A 26636-nucleotide genomic window follows, 5' to 3' on the forward strand; every position below is an offset into this window, starting at 1 on the left:
CCCTCATAGTAAAGAACTTCTTCCTTATATCCAATCTAAACTTCCCCTGTTTAAGTTTTAACCCGTTACCCCTTGTCCTATCACTACAGTCCTTAATGAAGAGTCCCTCCCCAGCACCCTTACAGGCCCCCTTCAGATACTGGAAGGCTGCTATGAGGTCTCCACGCAGCCTTCTTTTCTCCAGGCTGAACTTTCTCAGCCTGTCTTCATATGGGAGATGCTCCAGTCACCTGATTATCCTTGTCGCCCTCCTCTGGACTTGTTCCAGCAGTTCCATGTTGTTTTTATTTTGAATCAATCATAGATTCATAAAATCACAGAATCATAGAATTGTTAGAGGTCAGAAGAGACCTTTAAAGGTCATCTAGACCATGTGGCTCCCACCTAAATTTCAAAATGTATCAATTGCTAAGTCCAGTTTATTTGAGTAAATACAATATTCTTGGTTAACACAAGTACCTTGCACAGGATGCTTCCAAAGGCAGCACATACATAGAGATTGTCTCCCTTATATAAAGGAAAAATTCTGTGGGATTTCCATTTGCAAAACCTCCCTGACTTTCCTATAACTTCCTACAGTACCAGTACAGCAACACGTTTCTTGGGAAGATCTCATAGCCCTCATGCCCCAAAGCTCACAAACCCCAGGGGTTGAACATGTCTTGCAGGCTCTCTCTAAAAGTGAATCGCTTTAACCTCAAAATTCATAAACCGAAAAGGCAACCCCATGGGTACTCCCTTCTTTGAAGCGTTAGAGGCTTGGTTTGTATTAAAAAAAAAGAAAAATCCTTAAAATTAAAAAAAAAAAAAAAAAAAAAAAATCCTTAAAATCTAGAAGTTTAACAGAATAGAAACACTGTTTCAGGTGATGGATCATGTAAGGTGATTACTGAAGTCTCGCAGACTGTAAAATAGGATAACACAACGTATCTTCATTTTTTTCCTCTACCAAACACTGCAGTATCAGCCACTGTAGTCCTAAATTTAGCCAAACACCGCAATTATCAGATGTATTCAGTTGCAAAAGCTTTTGTCATTTTTGTGGTTGCCTGATGGTATACGGTTCGATCATAAAAGGGCAAATGACAGGCGGGTGTAAGAAATGAATTTTCTTCTTCTTACTGACATAGCAGGAGAAAGCCCCCTGCTGTAATATGGAAAATCTTTTATGCAAAAGAGCACAGCAACTTACAGTGCACAATCATTATGCAGATTTTTGTTTAGGTATTTTTTTCCCATTTCAGTTAAGGAAAGGGGAAAAAAAAGACGGCCTTAAAATCAAGTTTAAAAGTTCAAAACTGATTTTAGCATTAGGGTATATTTATAGGTTTAAGGGAATAGCGATTAAAATGCAATAAAGCTCTATCTAAGTATTCACATGCCCTCTTTAAATGATGCTGTTTCTCTGATGATCTTGAGGCCATTGGAGTGAATATTTTTTCACACATAGCTGAAGCAAGGTGAGAGTTAGAGAGGGGTGCTGACTCCAGCAAGAAGCAGGCAGGGCCATCCTATGTTGTGTCCACTAGAAAAACAAAGAAAAGCCTGTACGTACATTTTAGGTACGCATTTAGTATTTATACTGCTATTTCTGAGCACTATCCAAACATAAAACTGTATAGAAAAATCAACCTTCCTGCAGGATTGAAGTCAAACTGCCTTTGGCATAAATAATTCTCCTTTCCACAAGGGCGACTTTAACCCCTTCTGGTAACAAGCAAAGGTCTTAAATAAAGGGCAAATTTACACCAAGATCCTGGTGTAAAGTGGTCTTACTGCAAATAAGCATCACTCAGATTATCTACAGTGCATTCAAATGAAAACAGGAATGGCGTAAACATTTATTATTCACTAAAAGATACAGGAAACCTGCCCTTTGGCCCATATACACTGCAGGTAGGCAGGTCTCACTGGAGGGAGGGAGCAGCTTTGGCTGGCTAAAAGATGTGTGGTGGCAGAGCCTCCACCAGAGCCCTAACACCACCCCCCCACAATTTCCACAGGCGCAACTGCCTCCCAGGACTTCCTCTGATACTCCCACTGGACGTGGCATGTATCCAGCTCCATAACAGAGAGGTATTTAGAGGCTGTGAAGAAGTGCAATCTCCACCAGGACCATTAATCATTGTCCAAATACTCTCAGGAGGAGAGCACTCAACAGAAGACGGGGGGGGGGGGGGGTGTTCCTTCTGAGAAAACCTGAGAGATGGGAAAGGGATTCCCTCCTTCTTCTTCCCATCACTCCCATGACTCAAAACTGTTGATGGAAAAGAAGATGGGATGAGGTGGGATTCTTTTTCTGGGATTTCTAAAGTCCATGACTCTTCAGCTAAAGGGAAAATGGCCAAAAAACCTTCAAGGTAAGCATATCATTGCAAAGCCTCATAGACATAGCAGTGCCTCACACTCCCCCAGGGGCTGCTCTCACAGACCATAGAATCCTAGAATCATAGAATAGTTAGGGTTGGAAAGGACCTTACGGTCACCATGGTCTCTCAAGGAGCTTCACGGGGTCTGTCCTTTTCACAGTGCAGCTGCAAAACAGGAGAATACAGAGTAATGAGGGAAATAAAAGCTTTACATCCCTAAAATACACTTCCCATAAGGCATCGGCATAGTATTTCCAGATCAAATGCAGGGTCACTTTCAGTTTGTTAAAACGGCTTCAATTTTAACAAACAAGAAAAAAAAAAAAAAAAAGAAGTTGGGGTTTTTCACTAGTCATCTATTTATGTATTTATGTGACAATTTTCTCCAGGAAAAGCATATATATAAATTGCTTTAAAAAATCTGTTAAGTTAGGAATCCCCATTTCTACTGAAAAACTGTCTCAATGGAAAATCTCTCTGAATTACTCATAGAAAACTGAATAAATCCCAACAGCAAGGCATGCTATGAAGAAATATTTAGTTCCTTCAGAAAAAAATAACCCCTTCAATAACCAATGGCTAAAATTCAGCAGAACTGGTCCCAGCAAGTGCGAAGTAGCTATTGATTTCAATGAACCACTTCAATTTACCCCAGGTGAAGTTCTGCCCCACTGAGCTCAGGGAAACAAAATGTCACCTTTACTTTCTAAACACTCTTTCTCAAATCATATTCAGCTTGTAATAATGTGCAGAGAGTGTTTAGCTCAACATGCCTCTTACAGTTTCTGTTTGGGAGATGATTTTTCTTTTTAATTTCTCTGTCAGGCACACTTATTGAAGCGCACACGCTTCAGACAGATGCGATCTGCAAAAAAGGTATGAAAGACAGTGATTTATTTATGAAATTCCTGGTTGAGAGGATGAGGTAAGCCACACGACAATTTTAAAGCTGCTCACTACTGTAAGGCATATATGTAATATATGTAAAACATGAGGAGGGGAAGCATTGAGAATATTTGGTCACACTGCCTGCACAGGGTAGAAAAGCAATGGGGGAAAAGGGGCTGTAAGGTGGGGAAAAGGCTGTAAGGACAAGCTATGTTCTGCCTTTAAATTCACTTTTCTATCTCAGGGCCAGCAGTATTTATCATATGAGGTTTATACATAGGTCAAGTTTTTGGGTTTGAGTGTTTTATACTATGTAGTATAAACCTGAAGCTCTGCTCTGGCAGCAGAACACAAATTCACTGAATAAGAAGTCCCTGGACTGAAGCATTTTGCTTCTAACTAGACTCCTGTCCATGCCAAAATCTTTCGCTCCAAGTAAGAGGCGCTCTAAATTGCAGATGACTCCTGCCAAACCGGGCACGCTGCAGTCCCAGGACTGCCGACACTCACTGCAGACACCTTTGGTTGCATGAGTTCAGTGCCCACCTGTGCCAGCAACCCCTCCACCTGAATGTGCTCTCCCTCCACACGGCGGCTGGACCTGGCACTGCAGAAGGTGAAAGGGCCAGCAGATATGTTCCAGCAATGCCACCCTGCAGCATTTTAAGAGGGATTTCTCTCAATCCATCTCCTGCTGTTGAATGCCCCTAATGCCTCCTAACATCTGGCTCCTCTGGGAAAAGGCAGCAGGAGCATGCTCCCTTTCCATGCCACTCCATCGTATCAACAGAGACTGCCTATAACCACTGGAATAAAGTAGTTGGAGGTCATCAATGTGGAGAGGAAAAGCACCAGTTTCATGGAGGTTGCAGCTAACAGGTTCAACAAAGCAACCTGACTGATGGGAGAGAGAAAGATGCAGGGAAAAGCAGCAGGAGCTGGTGCTGAAGTGACTCACCCTGGATGGTAGAGTCAGCCAGAAATATTTCCAAACATCTTTAAAAGCCATATTTATAGAAAAGAGATATTTAAAGTATTTATTGGTCCTGTACGTAGCCTTGAGTGGGTAGCAATTTTTGCAGGCCTTTCAGCTGCAATGACATTGAGAGGGAATTGTAGAGGTAAGGTGGTAACGTGTGAACTAGCTGGTTCAGAAAGGACAGCCCATGCACAGGGACAGGATCATGAGACTGCTGATGCTGGCAAAGCTGGAGTCACTACAGTAAGGTACAACAGCAATCACAAAGAGATTGAAGCTGACCTAAATCTCACTAAGCAGGAGAGAAAAGTTGTGTTCAATACGGTGGAGAGTGGGGCTTTGGTGAAGAGATTCAAGATGTGAGCTAAAAACTAAACATGATGTCAGCCACCAGCCAAAAAGATGATCCTAACAGTAGTAGCTGGGATACATTGCCAAAGGCAGAGGTCACCATCACCACACAGGGGCCAAAAAAACTATGTTCATTTTAAAATTAGGTTTTGCTTCACTGTCTTCCTGGCACATACTATAGAAAGGAACATCAAACCCCAAGGGTAAAACAGCAAACCCATTCACACAGGGCAACGGTTCTGGGATAAAGCAGAGTTGGAAGTGGAAAGATTGGGCCAAAAATTACCAAAACAAACAGTCTGACACTGCAAGAGACAAGCCCTTGAGTTATCCAGTCTAGTTCCAGTGGTGGTGAGCAAGGCTCCCTCTGCCTTTAAAAAGGAAGAGAAGGAACTTAGGAGGCTGCCTGTATCTTCCCAGCAGTAAAAGGGGTTAGAAAAGGAGTTCTCACCAACAGTGTAAGAGCTATTGCTGGCAAGATGAGGAACTACTTAAACCACATTTGTTGTGTCTTACCTTTCTCCCCACGTGGTGGGAAAGTTAGATGGAGGGCAAGGTGAGGAGATGGCAGGTGTTGAGAGCTGTTGTGTGGATGTATATAAGAAAAGATGCCATTAGTCAAGACAGTAGATGAAAAGAGTTCTGGCAGTGCCCACAGGGTAAATCTGAAAAGGAAGATATGGCAAATGTTGGAGAAAGCCCCAGGGTGGTGAGGCCAGGGGTGGAAAGGAGATGATGAAAGAGGCACGGAGAGATACCAGATGTAAAAGATAACAACCCAGTACAATTTTGCCAAGAATAAATGCTTCTGAGCCATCACTTTGAATTTACATGTCCACCCTCCACTAGTAAAACCATTAGACAGACAAGAATTAAGAGAGAAATCACTCGCCTGCAAACAGCTTGCCGAAGACATGACATTCCTGAAGAAAAATGTACACACTCGTAAGCAGCTTACAAGAGCCAGCTATCTTACCCAGCTCACCCCCCACGAGCACTATTAAATCCACGAGAATCAGAACAAGGAAATTGTCAGGGAGAGGCTGCGATTAGCCAGGGTCTCGGCTAGAAAAATAGTTTATGAATTGTCATAAAAATTTAAAGCTCAGCCTCACATTAGCTGCTGCAGTGTCTCTGCTCCCACCTACAGTACAGTTCGTCTCTCTATCTTCATCACTGACTGCGCCAGTACAAGGGGGAAATGTTCTGAATGTTTCCCCAAAATTAAATGCTGAAACAGCATATCATTATTTTTGATATTCAAATCTATTATTAATAAGCTATACACTACAAAAAGATTCTGAACATGAGTGATACATCTCATAATTCTGACCTATTAACAGAAGTACGTGAGTCTCCGTGGACCAAAAGAACAGTTGTTAGAAAAGAAGAATCTCTTACTCAAATCAAAATAACATGACAGTTCCATGAAAGATTTCAAAATAAAAGTTAATAAGTTAATGGATTCATTTTACTGCTCCTAAGACACAGACAGTGTAGAACAGTCAGTCATCTCCTTATTAAATAATATGAATCAACGACTCCATCATGTTTGTATTAAGCAACAGGCAATAATAATGTGCTCCCTGACAGAGTATTAGGGTGAGCATGCCAGTAAGAGGACAAGGCTAAAGCACACTCTTAATTTTCTTTGGAGCCAGTGAGCACATACTTAAAAGTCTGGCTTATACCTAAGTATTACTCTGAATGAAGGGGCAGAGGCATTGCCACAGCTGAGGGCCACCATTTAAGCCAGCAAAACCTTTCTGCTTTGCAATCACTTCTAATCCTTGTGGTTTGGGTGAGACTCATCCCTCCAGCTGAATTGTCACCCACCATGCAGCAGAGTGCTGGGAGTACCCTGCACCTTTTCTCTTGGCCACCGCTGAGGGAGCCCAGGCGAGCGGCTTGAACTGGGTTGCTGACTTTTCAGTGGTGAAAATGAGGGGAGAGAAACACCACGCTCAACCTGTGCTGGAGGAAAATGTTTTGGAAAACTTTGATAAAAAAAGGATGTTTTTTCCAGTGTGGGGAGAGTAAAAATAAAATGACATTTCCTTGATACAAAAATAATTCTTCTGGCTTCTTTCATGTGCTGTAGCCCAGAAATATTCCAGGGGAGAGAGGAGGGACTCGGGAAGAAGATTGCCTTTAGGGAATGATGGAGTGACTTTCCTCAGCCCCATGGAAGTCCTGTTCGGTTTTGCCTGAATTATGTGGTTTGATAATCAAAGTCTATATATGCACAGGAGTTCTTTTAATAAGAACAAGGGGTAACAAAAAATGTTCCGTTTGAAAGTGGGCTGCATTGTACAGGCATAAGGGACTTCATTGCCTACTCAGAATAGATAGATGTGGGGGTTTTGATGTAGGAAATCAGGTGGTGAAAGGAGTGGAAACAAACGACTTGTGGTTCCTGTCATTTAAGCATGAAAGGGGCATGTGAAGAGGCATTGATTTCAGCCACACTAGGCTGAAGGGTAAGGACTATTCATACAAGTAAGGCTTTGGAGGACTGGGCTTGTAAACTGCAGCCGCTTAAACAAAAGTCTGGGGCACCTGTTTCAAGAGTCCCTAAGTCTGGTTTCTTCAAGGGCCTTCCCCTCTTAAGTCAGTGAGGATCGATCTACCCCTTCCAGAAGAGCTTTGCTTTATAGAGAGTCTTTGCCTAGGATAACAGGGGGAGGGATGAGGGAGGCAGTCTGCTGATGGGACTGTGGCCAAGCAGGACCTCTGCAGGCTGCTACCGCAGAGCTTGCTGTACCAGTGCGGGTGGCATACAGGGGCCCCCACATTTTTCATTCCCTCAGGCACTTTTGAAACTGTTGCCTTAAGCCTGCAGCAAGCTTTCAGCAGGGGTCTCTTAGGCTTTCAGCAGTTTCTAACTGTATTTATGTGCTTTATCCCTTGAGTAGGATAAACAGGTTAGCAATTAACTTTAGCTTCCTGACCTCTAGCTGGATAACCAGATATCTAATTATATTTTCAGTGGCAGTGAATCTCAAGAGTTGTGTGACACTATCTGAAAGTTCCCATTCCTGTGTAGCATCTGCAGCTTTATGTGGAAATTGGCAGCCAGGAATGTATTGGCAAAACAGAAAGGCATTTTTCCCCCTCCCTGGTACTTCTGCCTCCTCAGCACTTCCAAACCTCCCACACTGTTGCTTGGAAAATACTTACCCTGGTAGGTGATTCCTCATACACCAGAGAGCTCACATTGAGATGCAAAAGATTCTGAGAAATATTTTATTCAAAAATCCCTTTTATTTAATAGGATCCTTGTGGTAGGGAATATTCACAGGAGTTGAGAAACTGCAGCCAGTGATAAGCCGCATTTCCTTTAGAATTTGTTTTCAATACATTGTTTCTCAATAGAGCACTACATTGGGAGAGACTGTGGTTTTATTTCTTTGTACAGCTACAGAATCATTATTTATGGAGAAAAAACAAATGTACCACTTACTGTAGGAACATAAGTGACCTTTGGAAAGGTGATATAGTTGGAGAGACAACTCTGGAACTGGCAGGGCACATCTCAAAAACAGAGTATCTCGATGGCCTAATGCCAGAAGCTAACAGTGACAAAGCAGAGCAATTTGGAAAATCAGCTTGCTGTCATCCTGTATGCATGTAACTCTTGAAATAAAACAGTGATCTAATATAAAGGAAGTATATGGATTTACTCTGACATCAATGCCAAGCATCCATTCTAAGCAAGTGCCACACACATCCTTGTTTTAAAAGGAGTAAAATACACAGCAAATTAGCAATGCTCCCATCTCCAGAATGAGTGGTCTTTGCACTGATTTTTTCTATATGGTTTCCCGCTATCTGCACAGAAAATGCATGTCTGTGACTGACCCCACTTCATTACCCATATGAATTATCTTCTGTGAGGATGGCTCACTCCCCCCCCCACATTAGGATGGGGGAAGAGAATCAGAAGAGTAAAATTGAGAAAGCTTATGCTGCTGAGATAAAGACAGTTTAATAGGTAAAGCAGCAGTCATACACGCAAAGGAAAACAAGGAATTCATTCACCGGTTCCCATGGGCAGGCTGGTGTTCAGCCATCTCCAGGAAAGCAGAGCTCCATCACATGCAACAGTTACTTGGGAAGACAAACAGCATCACTCCGAATGTCCCTCCCTTCCTCCACGTTCCCCCAGCTTTATATGTGAGCATGACACCGTATGATTGGGATATCCCTTTGGTCAGTTGGGGTCAGGTGTCCTGGCTGTGTCCCCTCACAACTCCTTGTGCACCCACAGCCACTCACTGGTGGGGTAGTGTGAGGAGCAGAAAAGGCCTTGACCCTGTTTAAGCATTGCTCAGCAATAACTAAAACATCCCTGTGTTGCCAACACTGTTTCCAGCACAAATCCAAAATGCAGCCCCAGACCAGACATCCTTCCCACTCCTGGGAGTCTGCCCTGTTTTCATGTGTGGCAGAGGTTAGAAAGGCTGAATTCTGCAACTATCTGACCAACTGCAATTACCTTTTCTGCTGTAAAGCAAAGTGATCTGTCTAAAGCAAAGTGATCAAACTAAAAGTGATCTATTCTGAGATTAAAGCTAGCAACGAAAAGTGGTGCTCATCCATTGACATAATCCAAAGGTGCCATCACACATAATCATACTTTTAATGTATAATAAAACAATACTTCATACATTTATGGAGTGGAATAAAACCAATCTATTACCAGTGCCTTTTAGTTTGGTTTAGTTTGTTCAAGAAATGATGACTTAATAAGGGTTAGGGTTAGGGTTAGAAAGCATGCAGGTCTGCATGCTTTAGAAAGCATTAGAAAGCATGCAGGTCTGAATTAGAAGTGTGAAACTGAATTTATGAAATAACCTTGGCAGTAAATAATAGCACACCTCAAACCAGGACTCATCACACACCTGTGTGGTAGGGGATGGCAGTCAGCTTCATCACACTTAGAGTATCAATCACTCCCAGGATGCAAATTCTGTGAGATACAGAAAGATTACTTTACATAACCTGCAGAAAGTAGTTGGATCAATGTAATAAAAGCTTCAGCACAGCATTGTACAGCCTACAAGTGTCCTTAAGAGCACACCTTTTTCATTATTTTACATATGAACAGAAGTATGGCAAGTAGACCAAAGTACTAACTCTTAGCTGTGGACATACTAGGCTTCAATCAAAGATTAATTCAAAGCTTTCAGTAATGAGTGTTGACTCTTCTGGTCGGAAGTATCTCCTTACTCCAAAGCAGAAGCAAAACTCCCATGGCCTTCATTAAGGGTGGTCTTAGACCGTATGCATATTTTTCTGCTCTGCTTCTTTCTGACAACCACTGGCATTCCTGAGTGGTGCCCAAAGGAAGCTCAGACAGTACGACACACAGCTACATCCATGTGAGTTTACCATCCTAGCTGGAACTGCTGCTCTGGAAGTGTCCCCTAGGGAGAGAGATGACTTCCTGAACTGCAGCCCTACATAGACCTGCCCCTGTCTGTTCCTGCATGAGCACCCAAAGGAAATATCTGTATTTCCAAGCAGCCCAGCGCCCAGTAGCTAAGCTGTTCTGAAAATTCAGCCCGTGGCTGAGGTATATATGTAAAAGTCAAATTCTCTTAAAACATCTGTCCCAAAAGGCTGGCCAAACCCTTCTGAACCCATGTCCTCAATGGCCGTGCTGGGTGCTGGAGCAGGGGGAGCCAGCCTGGACACCCACTACCTCATGTGGTCAGTGTGGCAGGCAGACAGGCAACCAGGCCCTTTGCTGTGGAATTAAAACACTGCAGCCAGAAGGACACAGACTGGCTTATTTATTTTTTTCTACTACATGATATGATACTTAGGTTCCATTTACTGTACATACAATCTCCTATTTACTCTGTTACTTGGTAAAACTGCGTTTCACAGTAAACCCCTGTTTCATGTATATTGCAAGTGATTTCTGACACCTGGATACCTTAGAAAAAAAGATGCATGAATATGCGTACGAAAAAAAATGGAGATCTCTTTTTCATTCTCTTGTTTTTTACTGTCAACAAAGAAGTATAAACGCATATACATAAAAACATAAATCTTAAAATGCATTTTATATGCTTTTTATATATTAAACAGAACTGTTTACTTTCAGTTTCTTATTTTATTCCTTTTGAAAAGAGATTAATATATAAAAAAGTTTTTAAATAAGGCATTTCACTGCCACTTCTTTTCTGTTGTACTATTTATCACTGCTTTGAGACTGCAGAAAAGAAAAAGGATGCAAATGGCACTTTATTCCATAAGTCTTTGGTCAGATTCAGCTGCCTTCCATGCTGATCAGATTTCCTTTTTTTAATTTTGGCAAGGTTTAGCTATAACCCATCTTCATATTAGACTTTGCAATATAATCCTTGTTATCTGAGCCCATTTCCACCTGTCATCACACAGGTTTTAATTTTTCTTTTCTTGTTATTTTTTTATTATTTTTTTTACTTCTTTTTTCAGGAAGGGCAAGATTCACAGATATAATCCCCACCCTAACTGATGTATTAATCATCAGGATAAAAGATGATAAATTTGGGCTGCCTGCATAAACAAAGTGAACTGTTTCTTATTTTAGAGGGGTATCTTTTTACTGAAAGCAAAAACATTGGAAACAGTTAAAATGTTATGCTTACCGGTGGCTTCCTATTAGCTCTTTATAACTTCAAACCATAAACAGCATACTGAAGAGTTACTGGAGAGGAACAAGAGCTCTTTCAACACGAGAGCAGTCAGATACAGGCAGCAGTTCTGCAAAGCCTGTGAGGGGGCAGAGGGCTGGAAAGCTGGGGAGATTCAGGTGCTGCAGTCAGATCCAGAGCTAACTGAAGTCTGCTGGCCTCAGCATAATACAAGTGGAAGTCTCAATTCACTAAAAAATACCCTTACAGACACGCTTAATTCAGGGCACATCCGGTCACTGGCGTCACCCACCTGCTGGAAATAAGGCACATGTCTAAATCCTGAGAGGAGTCTCGTACCCATTGCTATTTCCATTGGGGCTGGGGGCTGGGGGAGGACATGAGGGCTGCGAACCAGAGCGCAACAGCAACATTCATAACAGCCTTCATTCCTCTGCAATAATTCCTCTTCCTATGTTTTACAGAGCAGTCATTTAATATTTGTTTCAAGATAATTAATTTTGGAAATGCTCTTCATTAAAATTGAACAGAATGTCATGTGTTCTGCATGCACCACAGGAGCCCAGGTAACCTGGGTCTTATGCTGTGCAAAGATGGAGGTAGAGGAGCTATAGATAGGATGGAGAGCATGCAGATTTGTAAGATTGTTTTTAAAATGGGAATGAACTGACAAACCTAATTTTCCTTGGCGCAGCGATGGCTCACGTCTACTCAAGAATTAGTAGATAAAAAAGTGTTGCATATTCAGTGTGGAACCGAGACTTCTGCCTTTGCAGCGTCATTACTGAAGATTACGAAGCATATAAGGCCAGAAAAATAATAAACCCCTGTTTCCAAGAGTTACTCTCACTCTGTTCACCTCTTTGGAGCTTGACTGCAGTGACTGAGAAGGAGGAAGAAAACAGCAGTCAAACCAAGGCTCTGGCTATAAGGCTGCTACAGCTGCTCTGTGCCCATTTGCACAGACAAGCTGGGCCATGGGAAACTTCTGCAGCCTCTTCCAGCAACAGCATGTCTTGATGGGCCAGGAAGGTCAGGGTGAGCACCAGCCATCATGACAAGGAACAATACAACTTTAACTGGTGTCTGTGGCTTATCACTGAAAAGTTTTAGGGCATCTGGTGAGGATAACTCCATGTTGCATTGCATAATGCCATTCAACTCAACGCTGCACTGCATAATGCTGTTCTCTGTTTTCCCCAACAAAATAAAAAGGTGATGGCTTCTTTCACTTCCAGCCAGAAGAAAGAGCGTAATGAGCTTGTGCTCCAGCAAATAACAGGTCAGATTTCCTTTCCTGGTGAGGGCTAATTTTCAATGACAAATGAAGTGTTCCACCCACATTATGAGGGAGGCTTTGGGATGAAAATAATGCACACACAATGTGTGGTTATTATCTGTCATTGCCATGTGCAACTAAAACCTTTTAAAAAGCATTTGGTCTTTTGATCAAACTCTTCACAAGGGATCACTCAAATTTGGATGTCCAGTCCTAGTCAGCTGGGGCCAGATACGTGATCACACAAGCACATTTTAATTTATGTAGAGAAACTTAATTCTGGCATGCTGTAACTTTTGAAGGCTCAATTATTCAACCTTCATACCCCTCAGACAGATGGAATTCAGGAGGAGGAGAACTTTATTACTTGTTTTAAAATAAATGTATCACTGGGTAGAAGAATTAAGTCTTCCACTCACAATTAGCTCTGTGGAACCATTTCTTACTTGAAATAATGGCAGTAACAGGCTGTTATCTTCTAAGTGACACTCACCAGAAGTGTGTGGCAGCATGTCCAAGGCTAGCGCATCCACTGCTACTTGAAAGTCAGAACACAAGAGCTGAGAGACAACAGTCTTGGATCCTGCCCCTTGGATCCCCCCATTCAGCATCATATTCTGTCCTACTTCAGGCCCTGATGCTTCCCTCATTCTCTTAATCTCATCCAACTCCTGCTCTGCTTTCCCCTTTCTCCTCTTTTCTTGTCTGAACCTGCATCCTCCCTCTGTCTTTCTGCACTTCTGGGAGTTTCCTCCTCTCCATATTCCAGAGGCATTCCAGAAGACAAAAAACATAAGATCACAAGAGAGTGACCACTACTGGCAATTCCCCCACCCAGAAACGCAGAAACTTAAAGTCACCATAAAGAGAGGTTGCAGGGAAAACCTCCCCAACCCACTCACTTGGGATCTCTTTCTCCTTCTACAATCTAATCATGACAGGGTAAGGAGAGAGGGTGGAGCATGTTAAATGTATACGGAGCCTGCAAGGACTGTATCTGGCCCAGCCTCAACAAGCAGCTGTAAAGTGGCATTTTCAGAAATATCAGAGCTTGGTTAAAGGCACTTCCTTGTCCTAGAGAATGCCGAGTTTCTGTACCAAAGCATATTGTGCCAGATCTTCCCAATGAAGTAATTGTGGTATTTTTTTTTAGGATGTTCAAATATATCATTTTCCCCTAATTTCATTCACTAAAATGACTGAACCACAAAACTGTTTCCAGAGTAGTTTGCCGGGAGTCAAGGACTAGCTGAAAAAGAAAGCTCTTTCGTTGTTGTAATCTTGGCAAAGCTATAAACAATACTGCCAGTCCCAAGCATTAAGAAACTACAAATCAGGCCATGCACAAGAAGCCCCATAGATCAGCTGTAAAACTGTTTTTCAAATAGTAGTAGAAGCAGGCACCTGCAGTTGAGGTGGTTATCTTTCTCATTGCATTCACAAGGCTTCCCTTTCAAACTTTGCAACTTTGAAAACAAGATGCTTTTTTGTTTGAAATGAAAGATAGGCTGCTTATATTTTCACTTGTCTCCTGGATCTTGATCTGGATGAAAACATCAAGCACTGAAACACTCGAATCAAGACAGATGGCAAAACTACATAAGCAGAAGGAAGCAGAATCTTATGGTGAAAAGCATCAGGGAGCCTATCTATAGATGATAGCACCAGTGTGTCCATCATACTCCTTATTTCTCTCATAATAAAATTGCAGCCAATTAATCCTGACTCTGTGGTTAGTTACATGTTCCTTTCCACCACTTTGGATAAGATTACATAAGTGGTGATTTAGGGGTATCAGTACTCAGTATAGCAAGAATAGGTTCAACTTCTTGCCCTGATCTTCTTCCTATCCTGCAGCGTGTCTGTTTTCTTACCTAAAGCTACAATAAGAAAACGTTATAACATTTCTAAATGGCAGATCCCCTAAAAAAGTCCCAGTGAAGTCTATAGTGGTGGGCATAAACACAGGGATCAAACTGAGCCAGCAGCTTACATGAGATGGGTCACACCTTTTTGGGGTCAGGCTCTGCAGAGATGCATGCAGCAGCAAGCGCACCTTTGTGCAACTCCAAGCATGCCAGGGGCTCGCTGGCAGCTCCAGCTGCAGTGGAGACAAGAAGCATACCCTGTCTGCCATGTTTGCAAGAAAGGATGCTGAGAAGCTTACCAGACAAGCAGCTTCCATCGATGCCACACCTGGCTGCCCTGGGGAGCAGGGTGAAACTCTATGGAAGAGGGACCGCAAAGGGATGTCTCCTGAAAATACTCCTCTCCAGTCCCATCCTTCCTCTTCTACGGGGTCATCACACTAGCTGCTATAGCTGCTTTTGCATCTGCTCTTTCCCCAGAAAGTGAACCTATGCATAACATCGTATGTGGTGACTTGATATCTAGAGGATTTGTTAAGAGAAGAATAGACATGAAAAAGACAATTAAACAGACACTTGTTCCTGCACTCCTATATTCCTGCAGCTTCCAGAAGAGTTTCCTGAATATGTACCTAATCCCTTCCCTGCCCACTTTCTAAAAGGCACACTAACTTTGACAACTGCAAGACAAGGATATTCCTAATGCACCCAAAACTTCCTGGGGCATATATTGGATGGAATTGATATCACAGGCAGCAAGATATGGGGCAGTAGTCCGATAGTAATAAACCAAGCTATATGGGCATAGAGATGGAAAGAGAGATGCAAAATGTACAGGGCAAGAATCCCAAATCTTCTTTTTTTAAAGAAGGGGAACATTTCAAAGCAAGTATCGGGCGCCTGTTGTTACATGCTAAAGGGGAAATTTTCCCACCAGATCCACAGGGCAGGTCTGAGATAAGCAGCTGGAACGATAAGTTATCTCAGTTGTGATTCAGGAAATGTAGATGCTTCAGAAGCTAATGGTGTGTCAGCAGGGAAACAGACACACAGTGGACTGGGGTTAAGTAAGCCTGGGAAGGTGTTTATTCATGTATAACATTTGCAGAGAAGGTGACTCCCTACCTCGTTCCTGGCTGCCCAGAGAAGCTGCTTATAACCGAAAATATGCTTGGTGAAGCCAAGTGGAAAGGTCAGGGGGCCGATCCCAACCATGACACCCCTCCTGTCAGAGCTGGTACTCCCCGTCACAGTATACATCCCAGGAAGGACAGAGGCTCATCCACCTGTGCCTGCTGGCCACTGCACCTCAGCATAACCCAGCCAGGCTCCTGCCGCAGCACTGGCAGAGGGGACCACTGCCAGCCTTCAGAGAGCACAATGTGCTGCAGCTCAGAATTAGAGGTCACTTGCGCATCCTTCTGCATCGGGCTGGATCAACTGTAGCTGAACCATTCCCAGCAGACACTTGTCCAATCTATTTTCAAAATCCTCCCACTGCCATTCTAGGCAATCTATTCTTGTGCTTTGCAACTGAAAGTTAGAAATCTGTTCTTAATGTCTAGTCTAAATCATAAGTCAACTTTAAAAATGACAAGTACAGTTAAAAGTTTCAGGATTTTCCTAATAATAAATGTGGTTTTCATTTCATTTCTCTGTTGGTTGCTGCACATTCAGGGTAGTTTCAAATCACTTTTTAAAGCATCCCTCTAGAATCATGATATATAGAAATGATATTTTTTATTTTTCACAAGAGCCGAGATTGTCATTTAATTACATAAATCCAGGAGTAGGAGATTTAAGGGGGAAAAAAATGGTGATAAAGTCCTGTGAGAGATGCCAACACTTAATATAGCTGTAGAAGGCTTTTTTTTTTAATCCGTATGCCTCACAGACCCATTGCCCAAAAATGTTCTGAAGTGACAGCAAAGTCAAGCAGAAAAGACATCTCACCCATAACTAATAGAGGAAAGTATCTCAGGTGTGGGAAATATGTATTCCTATGTATGTGCATACATATTCCTTCATTTACCTCTCATCAAAATCCACTTTAACTATCCCAATCATGTGAACACTGCCTTTCAGCAGACATTTCACAAGATACCATTCAAATGAGTTAATAGCAAGAGAAGCAGTTTCCTCCTGCCTCGCCAAAGGTGAACCCATATGAAACCACCACTTTGTTCTGGTGCTTGAATCCAAAACTATTATTCAAAAGTAACTGGACTCACTCTCTGCTTCAAGGTTTTTAAAAGAGCAGCCTTGGCTTGCTTACCAACCCCAATGCAAATGCAGAAGCTCAACGAAAACACCAACAGGATCTTTTACGTCACAGAACTAGATATGAAGGAAAACTACAGTGCCACAACTTTCTAGATACATATGGCTGGGCACTGAATTATCCCTGGAGAGCACCACATTCAAAACTTACATCCTCAAAGCTTGTTATTTATCACTGGAAATGCCTAGCTTTTTAACTAAGGCATCACATTAATTTTGCTCAACTTTAGCATCCTCGGTGTAGTCAGCTGTATCTGAGTTACTTACCCTAGGCACTGCGTTCCATCCCAGAGCAGACACAGCAGATGAGCTGTGTCTCCTGATGACTGAAAATGGTCCCTGCATTGCAGACATCTCAAGTTAGGTGACACGATCCTCACCCTCGCTGCCTGCATCCTGCTCTCCAAAATCACCCAGGAAAGAGAAGAGAAGAGAACAATTCTTGATAAGAGAAGAGAAACTGCCATTGTTCACCATTTTTTATTAGCAGGTTGAGGCCAGCCAGCATGCCCCTCCAGAGGTGCCCACTTACCACAATTGTAATTACGATAACTTGGAGTGCTGTTACAGACTGAGGATTCCCTTGGAAATGCAGGTATCTGAAAATTAGGCATTGTAACCCTGACCTTCAGCCTCCTTCTAGGTGTCTCACCTAAAGTGTTGTTCTGGTGTCTTTTCTGTACCCTCAGCAAACACATGGGAGGGAAGGGGGCTTATGGTTATCCTAAGCAATTTAATTATCATTTTTACCACATCACATCTAACATCTAGCATGCAGACACCATCTTTGTATGCCTCTGAATAAATAAATGTATATATGTATATTTTTATATATGTAGCAAGTGCCTTTTTTGTTTAGGAACATAATAGCAAATTACATTAAAATCAAAAATCACTATCTATGATCTTGTCTTCTGCAGGCTAACCTAAGAAAATAAATATGGTCCAATGCAAGGTCCAAGAGACTTACAGTTCTCTTACTTACTCCACCTGAAGCCAATCCCTCTCAATCTGTTCTCCACTCCTTGGACTTCTCTCTTTGCTCCACCGCAGATGAAAATTCTGCCTGTGCCTGCTTTCCCACCATGTCCCAACCCTTTCTTTATGGCTCAAGAAGTCTGAGACTCCTTTACCCAGCCAGTCCTAGGTACTCGCTCTCCACACAGCTTCTCACTTACTTGGAGTGCCCTCATTAAGCTTTCCTTTTCTTTCAGACAGCGGGATCCTCCTCCCAACCCTCAGACCCAGGTGCCTTCTTCACCCAGCTCTAATTTCTTTGCCAAACCATTCCTACTCCACTTTTCTCATTTTCAGCTCTCACTCCTAACCTGAAGGCCAAGTCATAGTTTCTCTCCCCTTCCAACTTCCAGAGGGGAACCAAAATCTGTGCCTCCATGCTCTCCTTTTTTCACGCTATCCCTTCCCCTCCACCTCTGTGCCAGGGAGTTCTGCGGTCTGGCCCACATGCTTGCCAATAACAAGTCTCCTCGGAAGCAGCACAGAGCAGGTGGGAAGGGAAGGGGCAGCGTGTGCATTTCCAGCAGCACAGCACTCAGTTACTGAGGGTGCCTGCATGCATTCAGAAAAGTGAGCAAATTAAGGTTTTGCAGGGAGAGAAGAACCTTCAAATACGTCTGTTGCTGCTTTACTGCATACATACAACCTGGGCTTTTTCCAGACCTTTTTGACTTGACTTGACTGGCATAACTGCTTTTCTTTGCATCCTGGAAGTTGAATGCCATGATCTTTGTTCTCACTGCTAAAGATCTGGGTAACAACAGAAAATTTTGCCCTTGTTCATATAATCTAGAAACATTATAATCAGTATTTCTTTCCATAGAAATATCAGGCAGCTACAACAAGAGGTAGCTCTTCCATTCCCACCTGTAATGACCAGGATGCGTTTAGATTGGAAGCAAAGAAAAGAGTGATGTTTTCATCTCCTACTTCTTTTTTTCAGCAGCCATGAACATGGACGTCTTCCAAAGCAATATGTGAACACTGGATGTTGACCAGACTTTTGTGGATGTTTACTAAAGAAATACGTTGGTTTAGTGTAAAAAGTGGCTAAAACAAAAAGGAAGAAATGAAATATCAGGGTAGGAGCACAAGAAGCCCTGCAAGAAACATCTGAGATCTAGTAGAAGCCACTAATGCCCCCAAATTGCTCTTGAGTAGTTCAGTCTAACCATGATGCACCACCCCAAGAGGTTTGAACAGTCAACACCAAAACTCTGGAGCAGAAGGACTTACTCAAAGACCCTTCTGGCTGCATAAAGACCTTCTCTTTTGAAAGTAGAGCAGGTTGTTGTGAAGCCAAGGAGGAGAAAGCAAACTGACACGGGGTCCCCCAAGATTATCAGTCCCAAATGCAAAAGTTACTGTCAGCTCGAAAATGCTTTCCTGACATGCTGAAGACAAAAATCATGCATTGCCAACCACCCTCACCACACATCCCAAAACGTGCCATATGGCTGAAAGTACTACAACTGATTTTGCCATTCCTTGGGTTCTGGTGTGAATTGACAATGAGTCTAACATATAAATTACATCATCTTTTAACTTTTTGTGATGTATAACATTGGACAGCTTTGTCTGGGACAATCCATCATGAACTAGTCTTGTTGACATTTTGGATTCTCTCTTCTGACCTTGTCCTTTCAGCACAGGCATAATTGTGCTTATGATAATTTTATTCCCAGTTAGGCAGTGATTTTGCACACCTTTGAGTTACAGCATCACTAAGAAGCCAGTTCTCTGTATGACTGCTGAAACAAGGCACCTTGAACCAATTTATGCTGAAGCGCAGTCCGGTGGCGTAGCAGTAAATAAAAGTGGGTAAACTCACCTCTCTCAGTGCGCATAAGTAGGTTAACTCCTTTAGTTGTGTTTACTGTTGACTATACCACAGGTGCAATCTCAGCTGGGGGCTCCCTACTGAGGAAACACCAACCATATGTTTGCACAGCAGACAACAGTGAAGAGAGGGGAGTTGTACAAGCCAGTCGTCATGATATGAAGGGTCTAGCAGGCACAGGGGAGGGATGCAGGCTCCTTTCTACCACCCAGCTCACGTGCAGAGAACCTCCCATTTCAGCCACTTTTGGGAATCATCACTAATTTGTCCATACTTACATGCCACCATGCAGTTTTAGGGATTTATTTTTAGGTATGTAACGCGTTAGCAATCATCTAGGGTGATGGGCAAATCTCTTTTCTTGAAGAATCGACTGTTCGGTGTCACTTTAGTAGGAATATACAATTATTATGGGACATGAATTATTTGAGCTGTTCCCTGCAAAGACTGATTGCCTTTCATGGGCTGTGTGTGGGAGCAGCAGAGAAATCCCTGCTGCTCTAACCAGTGTCAGCACCCCCAGACAGTCAAGCATTGCTGCAGAAGTGCACCATCATTTCACTGTAGCAGTGCTAGAGCCGAGGTTCCTGCCCACCCTGCTCTTGAAATAAGAGTGATTGAGCTTGTTTCAAAGCACCAATTTGCATGAATATGAGAAAATGTGCCGGACTGCTTATATTTAAAATTAAACTTTGAGCTATCACTCATCACAGCAAAGGGACATCCCACCACATCCACGTTTGCATTTTCAGGGAAGAAACAGTCATGTCAGCTGCAGCCTCCTTTCAATACAAAACTTCTAGACCATTTATTAGGTTATTGTAATGAATAGGCTGTTACAGTCCCAGTGGGATAACTGGGTAACTAGCCAAGTGCAGGTGTATTTTAGTTGAAGACCACAACTTCACAACATCACCCACTCACTTCTGCCCTCTTCAACACATTTTTCAGCTGATGGGAGGAGATGGAAGGACAGACATAGAGTTTGACCAGGGGAAAAAGTAACCTCCTACAGAAACAGTTGCTGTAAAGCTGGAAGGAGTGACGAGCAGCAGTTCTGCAAGCTGCTATGGCTTTTTGCCGCTTGCCACAATATTCTTTTGTGTTGTTTCTGGATCTGCTTTCTTTACATGTGTTTTTCAACTGTTTCTGGCTAGAGGTTGTTGCTGGAGTGTGGATATGTTGCTGGAGATGTTATTCAAGTTCACAGGCTGCCTGTGTGTTACGAACTTCCGCTGCCCTCGGCACTCCTACCCCCGTCAATCTGACTTTATTTGCCATCAAATGTAAAATAAAAGGTGTCTGTTTTTTTAAAGTAAAAGGTATCTGGGTTTTATCAGAAATCCTAGTTCCCTGGGGTGATTTGGTTTTAGCATTGGTCTGGCCATGTGGCCTAGGCTTTGTACCTGAAGGAGAGGCGCTTCTGGAGCTCAGGGATGTAGCCCAAGAACAAGACAATTTCCTCTTATCTCCTCCACAGCCTCCTCACCTACTCAGTTTCTGGAAGCTGTTACTTCACATAGCATTAAATGTGAATGGTTATCAATGCAGTCCAGAAAGTGAGCAAGAGACTCTAATAGACAAGACATGATTATCTAATTTTTGTTTTAGACAAATGCTGAAGCTCAGGGAGGAGCAGTAACATCGCAATAACAGAAACTGAGTTTCAGTTGAAAAAGCAATTATCTGGTACTATGGGATGAAGTGAGAACAAGGTAACACCTTATGATGTTATGATTCCTCTTCTCAGCTTTCTAGCAGTTTTGACTTTGTGTTTAACTGTGAAGCCACCAAAGGCCACCCCAGCTCCATTGCTGTCCTCCTTCTTCCCAAAACAGCCTCTGAATAGTAATGCTGGGTGTAATCCTGGCTTCCTTGGACTTTTCTTCGGGAGCTTTCCTGGAGGCTCAGTACGAACACAGACCCGAGGAAAGACCATCAAGATGCCTTCAGTATCCCACTACCAAGCCCGGGATGCTGCCTGCCCCACTGTCTGGCAGCCCACAGCATCCTCCATCCCACGGGTGCACATCCACGCACCCCGCTCCCGCAGACTCCCTGCACATGCTCCCACCTGTCCTTTTTTTTTTTTTTTTGCTTGTTTTCCTTTTTTTTTTTTTTTATTTATTTTTCCTCTGCAGAAAGTCGAGGTTAGAACCCTGAAACCCGAAGCCCTGAAACCGAGCTGCCTGGCCCCGCCGGTGGCACGGCCCCGCCACACACACCCGTGGCCGCTCCGTGGCCCGGGCGCCATCAGGATGAGGGAGGGATGAGGGGGGAGAAGGGGGTGTTGGAAGAGCGCAAGCATGTGGCGCTGCGTGGGGTGCCAGTGTGGGTTATGCGTGGCTGACCGCGGATCTGGAGGAGTGGAGGAGGAAGGGGAGGGGGGTGATTCTCACCAATTTCCTCACGGGCAGGAACGCGCGTGTCTGCGTGGGGGAACCGCTGAGGTTTCCTTCTTGAGAGAAGCAATTAAACGCGAATTAGCTTCTCCCGTGCAGCGGGAGCAGAGACCTGCTCCGGTGTCCCTACCCTCCGTCAGGGGCAGCCCGTGGGTCAGCGGGGGGACCCAGGCCCCGCGTGGGAGCAAACCCCGGGCCGGGCGAGGCGCTCCTTCATCCCGCACCCGCGCACCATCCGCGCTCTCCCGCCCCGACCGAGGAGGTGGGTGAGAGGCATCCAAGTTAAAGAAGAGGATGCCCGGAACCGTTTCCCGGCCCCGCCGCCAGCCCCCAGCGAGCCCCGAGGAGCGGGACCGACGTGGAGCGCTCGGTGCGGCCGGTGACCGAACAAGCCCGGTCTCCCCAGTCTGCATTTTAATCCTGAAATCTGGAAATGGAAATTGTTTGATGTATGAGGAGACGTTATCTAATTAGGGCGTAAGAAATTTAATCTTTCCAGCAGGCAGGTCATATAATTAATGTTAATTTAACGCTCAAATTCTCAGTCATTAATTTTTATTCTCTTAAATGTAGTTTGGCAGGGCCCCCTGATCCATGGCAATGGATTTTACTGAATGTAAGAGCACACTTGGTCTTTGGAGTGAATTACTGCAGCCCTTCCTATCCCAATAACAAGATCACATCATGTATGCATTATTAAGCCATGTAATTGAATGGTCCATAGTTTGCATATCAGACTATTAAAGTAATGTGTTTTGCTTTTCTTCCAACACGTAACGTTAAAGCCTCTGCGAATATTTGGTGATTCTGATAATTATCACCAAATTACTACAAATGTTCTCTTCATTAACGTGATTTCTCTCAAGCATTTTTTAAAAAATGTGAATAATGCATTAAGTGGTGTCTTGTAAAGTGTTTTTTTAAATAAAACTTGTCAACTACAATTCGAAAATGAGACCCAAAAGAGAGAGAGAAGAAGGGAGGGAGAATTAACAGTTGCATGGGAAGAGAACAATTCTCCTCTAAGATTGGAAGAGACGGCTCGCCTTTTCTACCTATTTCAGATAACCGACTCTACACCTTTAAAGTTTCACTTCATCGGGAGCAAAAGTGCATGCAATCTAAAGAACTGTCGATTCCAGATGATACAGAACAAATGGAGAAACAAAGTTGGAGCTTTTCCCTTTACAGGGAATAGATGGGGACTGAGGCAGACAGACAGAGAGATTGATTTGAAAAGATACTGACCTCTTTCCTTCAGCTGCAATTTAACTTGTCCTGGAGGAAAAAAAAAAACAAAACGAGTGAAATCTGCCTCCTCCCCTGCTGCCTCCTGCCTCCACCCGCCCCAGGTTCACACTGTCATCGCAACAAACTGCTGCGCCGATCTCCGAAGGTGAATAATTCTCAATTAACTAAGTAACTAAGTAACTTTCTTTGTGCCATCTTGAATCACTCACTTAACTAAATCTTAAGCCTTCAAGAACCTTCATTACTGCCTTCCCCCCGCCACACTATTTTCAAAGTTCAATAGCAAGGCAACAAAAAACACTGCTGCAAAATAAGAGTCTCTTAAAATTAAAGAGCTGTTCATTTGCATCAGAAGAAGTTATCCCCTCCCCCCCCCCCCCCCCTTAAGTTATTTAGGCACAAAAAGTACCACCAACCCAAACCCCTCCCCACAAAGCCCCACGCAGCTAATGTCAGGATCAGCGCCACCGATGCTCTTCAGGGTGCGAAGCCACTGTGGCTGCTGGAGTAGATGCTGGATCAGGTGTGGTGCTGAGCTGTGTGACTCGGGGCGTCCCGCAGCGCTAAGGCTTTGCTGTCTGCAGCCAGAAGCGCTCGGATCCTGCCGGGCCGACCCCGCTGCTCCCCGCAGGCGGCCGGCGGAGGACGTGCGGGGCTGTGTGAGGCGACTCGCACGGCAGTTCCTCTCCTCTCCTCGGGGCCGGGGGGCTGTAGCCTGGGCCGCCGAGGCTGCTGAGGCTCCTCACCGCGCCGGGAGTCCGGGTCGGCCAGGGCCGCGCTCTTATTTTGGTTGGGAGCGGGCAGCGCTGCCGGCTGGAGCCGGGAGAACGGAGGGAGGCGAACTGTGCTTCTCTGTTTGGTTTAGGGTTGGGTGTTTTTTTCTTTTCCTTTCCCTCCTCTCTCTCTCCCCTTCCCTCCTCACTATAGCAACCAACGCCAGCCTGACAAAAATGCACCCTCTGTGCGGACAATGGCCCAGCCTTCCTGCTCGCCTCGCTCCTCATCTTCCTCGCCGGGCAAAAGAAAGTTTCCAGCTCCCTCCCTCCCTTCTCCCCTCTCCCACTCCGGGGCAGGCTCTTGAGCAAATCCCGGTTGGGGGAGACCGGGCCACGCTCAGCCCCCCCGGGACGGGGCCGTGGGTCCCCGTCCCCGTCCCCTTCCCACCCCCGTGGGGGAAGGAGGGGACACACAATTCACCCCCAACCGGGGACCCCGCTTCTGCCAGCGGGGCCGGAGATTCCTGCCCTGCCTGAGGGGGTGGAGGGTGTGTGTGCAAGGGTTTGGAGGGAGTGATGCGGAGGTGGTGGTGCCGGGGAGCTGCCCCCTGTCCGTGTTAGGGGCCGACCGGGGCCCCCCGCAGCCCCGGCGCTGCTCAGCACCCCGCCGGGTCCCGGCGCCCGGGCTCGCCTCTTCGGCGGCGTGAACCAGCACCCAGGCCTGGCACGGCCTCTGCCTCGCATAGGGGGTGGCAGAGCAGGGCAGTGGAGGCCGAAAGGAAAGCCGCTTTGGAAGGGCAGTGGGAGCTGTGCCCAAAAGTGCCCCAAAAGCTGGAAGCGGGGAGGGAGACTCATGTTCCCCGGTGAAGCAGGGACAGGATTTAACCGAGCTCTTCCCGGGGTGCCTGCTTGTCTCCGTCAGGCGTGATCACTGAATGGAAGACAAAGTTAACTGTTAGATTTGTAGATTTGTCAGAGAAAGCTGTGGACACTTTCCTCTTCCTCCTTTTTTTTCTTTCTCTTTTTTTTTTTTTTCCTTTTTTTTTTTAATTCCCTCTGTTGCTGTATTCCATCCTGTATTTCTCTGGACAGCACAGGCTTTGGGAAGTCCCGGCTGAAACCTTTTTTCCGTGCCAGGGAGGGTGGATCGCCTCCCCTCTCCCCTCTCCGACCGCTTCACCTGCTTTCCCAGCCAGCAGAAACGCCCTCCCGCTCCGTGGCGGGGCGGTCATTCCCAGCCCGGCTTCCCAGCACTAAATTCCAAACTCCGCAGCACCAATAGCGTCTGGGTCTGCCTGCGAGAATTCAATAAACAAGCTGCATTAACTCCAACCAGAATTTATCTCGTAGACTGATGGAATTTGTCTCTTTTTTTTTCTTCTTCTCCCTTCTGCTTCTTCTGATTCCTTCCCCCCCTCCAAGGCCTCATATTCACCACTCAAAATTTAGCAGCCTGCCTTTGATAAATTACTCAAAGTAATCCCTGCAACAGCTAAGTCTGACTGGTTGACGTTGTGTTAGAAGTCTTCATAGCGGTATCTGTCTATAAAATATTCACTTGTGGACTACAAAGGGTGGATCATTTTTAATGACAAGATTCAGAACTGGAGGATGAAGGGAAAAGATTAATATCCGTGAATTCAAATAATTTAATTTCAAATACTGAACTTAGAACATTATATCCGACTAGTTTAAACAGTGAAGCAGATAAAATAGCAGAGCCTCACATGAATGAAGTGGCCGGAAGAATAGAGTTGTGGGGAATGTTGGAAATGAACATTAATGCAAACTTTACCAGAACTTTTTTCCCCTGTTTTTTTTTTTAATTTTACCTCTTTCTGTCTTCTGGGATAATCAGTATTCTAGCAGGGCAAAAATGTATATGGTATTACACGTGTGCATGTGTATATCTATATGTGCAGGGAGAATTTCTTTCCTCTAGAGATAGGTAGAGAAATCTATTTAGATGGCAGATTTTAATTTCAATGGGTAATGTGAGCTTGTGCAATCAAAGTTATCAATTTCTGTCCTTTTTGTTTAGATTTCTTAGTTAAATGTGTTTGTTGTATCTACCCCGAGGAGAAGCAACTTGAAAGTGTAGCTTTTGAGTCATCTTATAAATACATCCCTGAGGCTGCGGTTCTTGCAGCTTTAAGCAGTTTTCATTAAAGCCGCCAGCTGCCTCTTTGTGTAGATTGGATTTTTTTTTAAGCAATCACTTGTGAAGCCCCGGCCTCAGTTTTGTCTCTCCGCAGGCCCTTAAGGTTGAAGTTTCATTCATGCCTTGGGTCCCTCCACCGAATCAGACTCCTTGGAGCAACACTGGAAAGAGCCACACGAAAGCGCAGGCTTGAATACCTCGTAGAGAAAGGTTAAAAGGGAAGCAGAGATCAAAACAATCCCATCTCACAAAAGGTGCATTAAATGCGCCCCAGCAATAAGCACAAATCTTCCAAGCTGGCCTTTAAAGGGAGCACCGGGAGCCTCACGTTTATTGCACCCAGCAATTCTCCGAGAGCCTCGCCGTGTCTTTGCACTCCTGGCGCATTTCCTCCTAAAACAACATCTAATGGGAAGATAATAGAGACGCAGAAAGGAGGCGCGGGGATCCCCTCCCCCCCCCCCCCCTTTCCTTTCAGCTCTCTGAATATATCTCAAGGCTTGGAGACCAGAGTTTCAAATAAGCTTTTCACCTCTAACAGAGCAGGCAGACGCAATGTATGCTGTCCACCCTAGGAACGCAGCACAC

General features: G+C 44.4%; 1 long non-coding RNA gene across 1 annotated transcript; it reads right to left on the reverse strand.

The window, feature by feature from the left end:
* Positions 1 to 845: 845 nt before the first annotated feature.
* LOC130599982 (uncharacterized) lies at positions 846 to 17086 on the reverse strand. Its single transcript, XR_008972344.1, has 3 exons — positions 16929 to 17086; positions 9492 to 9559; positions 846 to 1525 (listed from the first exon to the last, which is right to left on the reverse strand). It is a non-coding gene; the product is annotated as an uncharacterized LOC130599982 (long non-coding RNA).
* Between the last annotated feature and the right edge of the window lie 9550 nt (positions 17087 to 26636).

This window comes from Pezoporus wallicus, unplaced genomic scaffold, assembly GCF_028554395.1.
Source record: "Pezoporus wallicus isolate ANWC-B61680 ecotype Strahan unplaced genomic scaffold, APGP_CSIRO_Pwel_v1 contig_747, whole genome shotgun sequence".
NCBI classification, from domain to species: Eukaryota; Metazoa; Chordata; class Aves; order Psittaciformes; family Psittacidae; genus Pezoporus; species Pezoporus wallicus.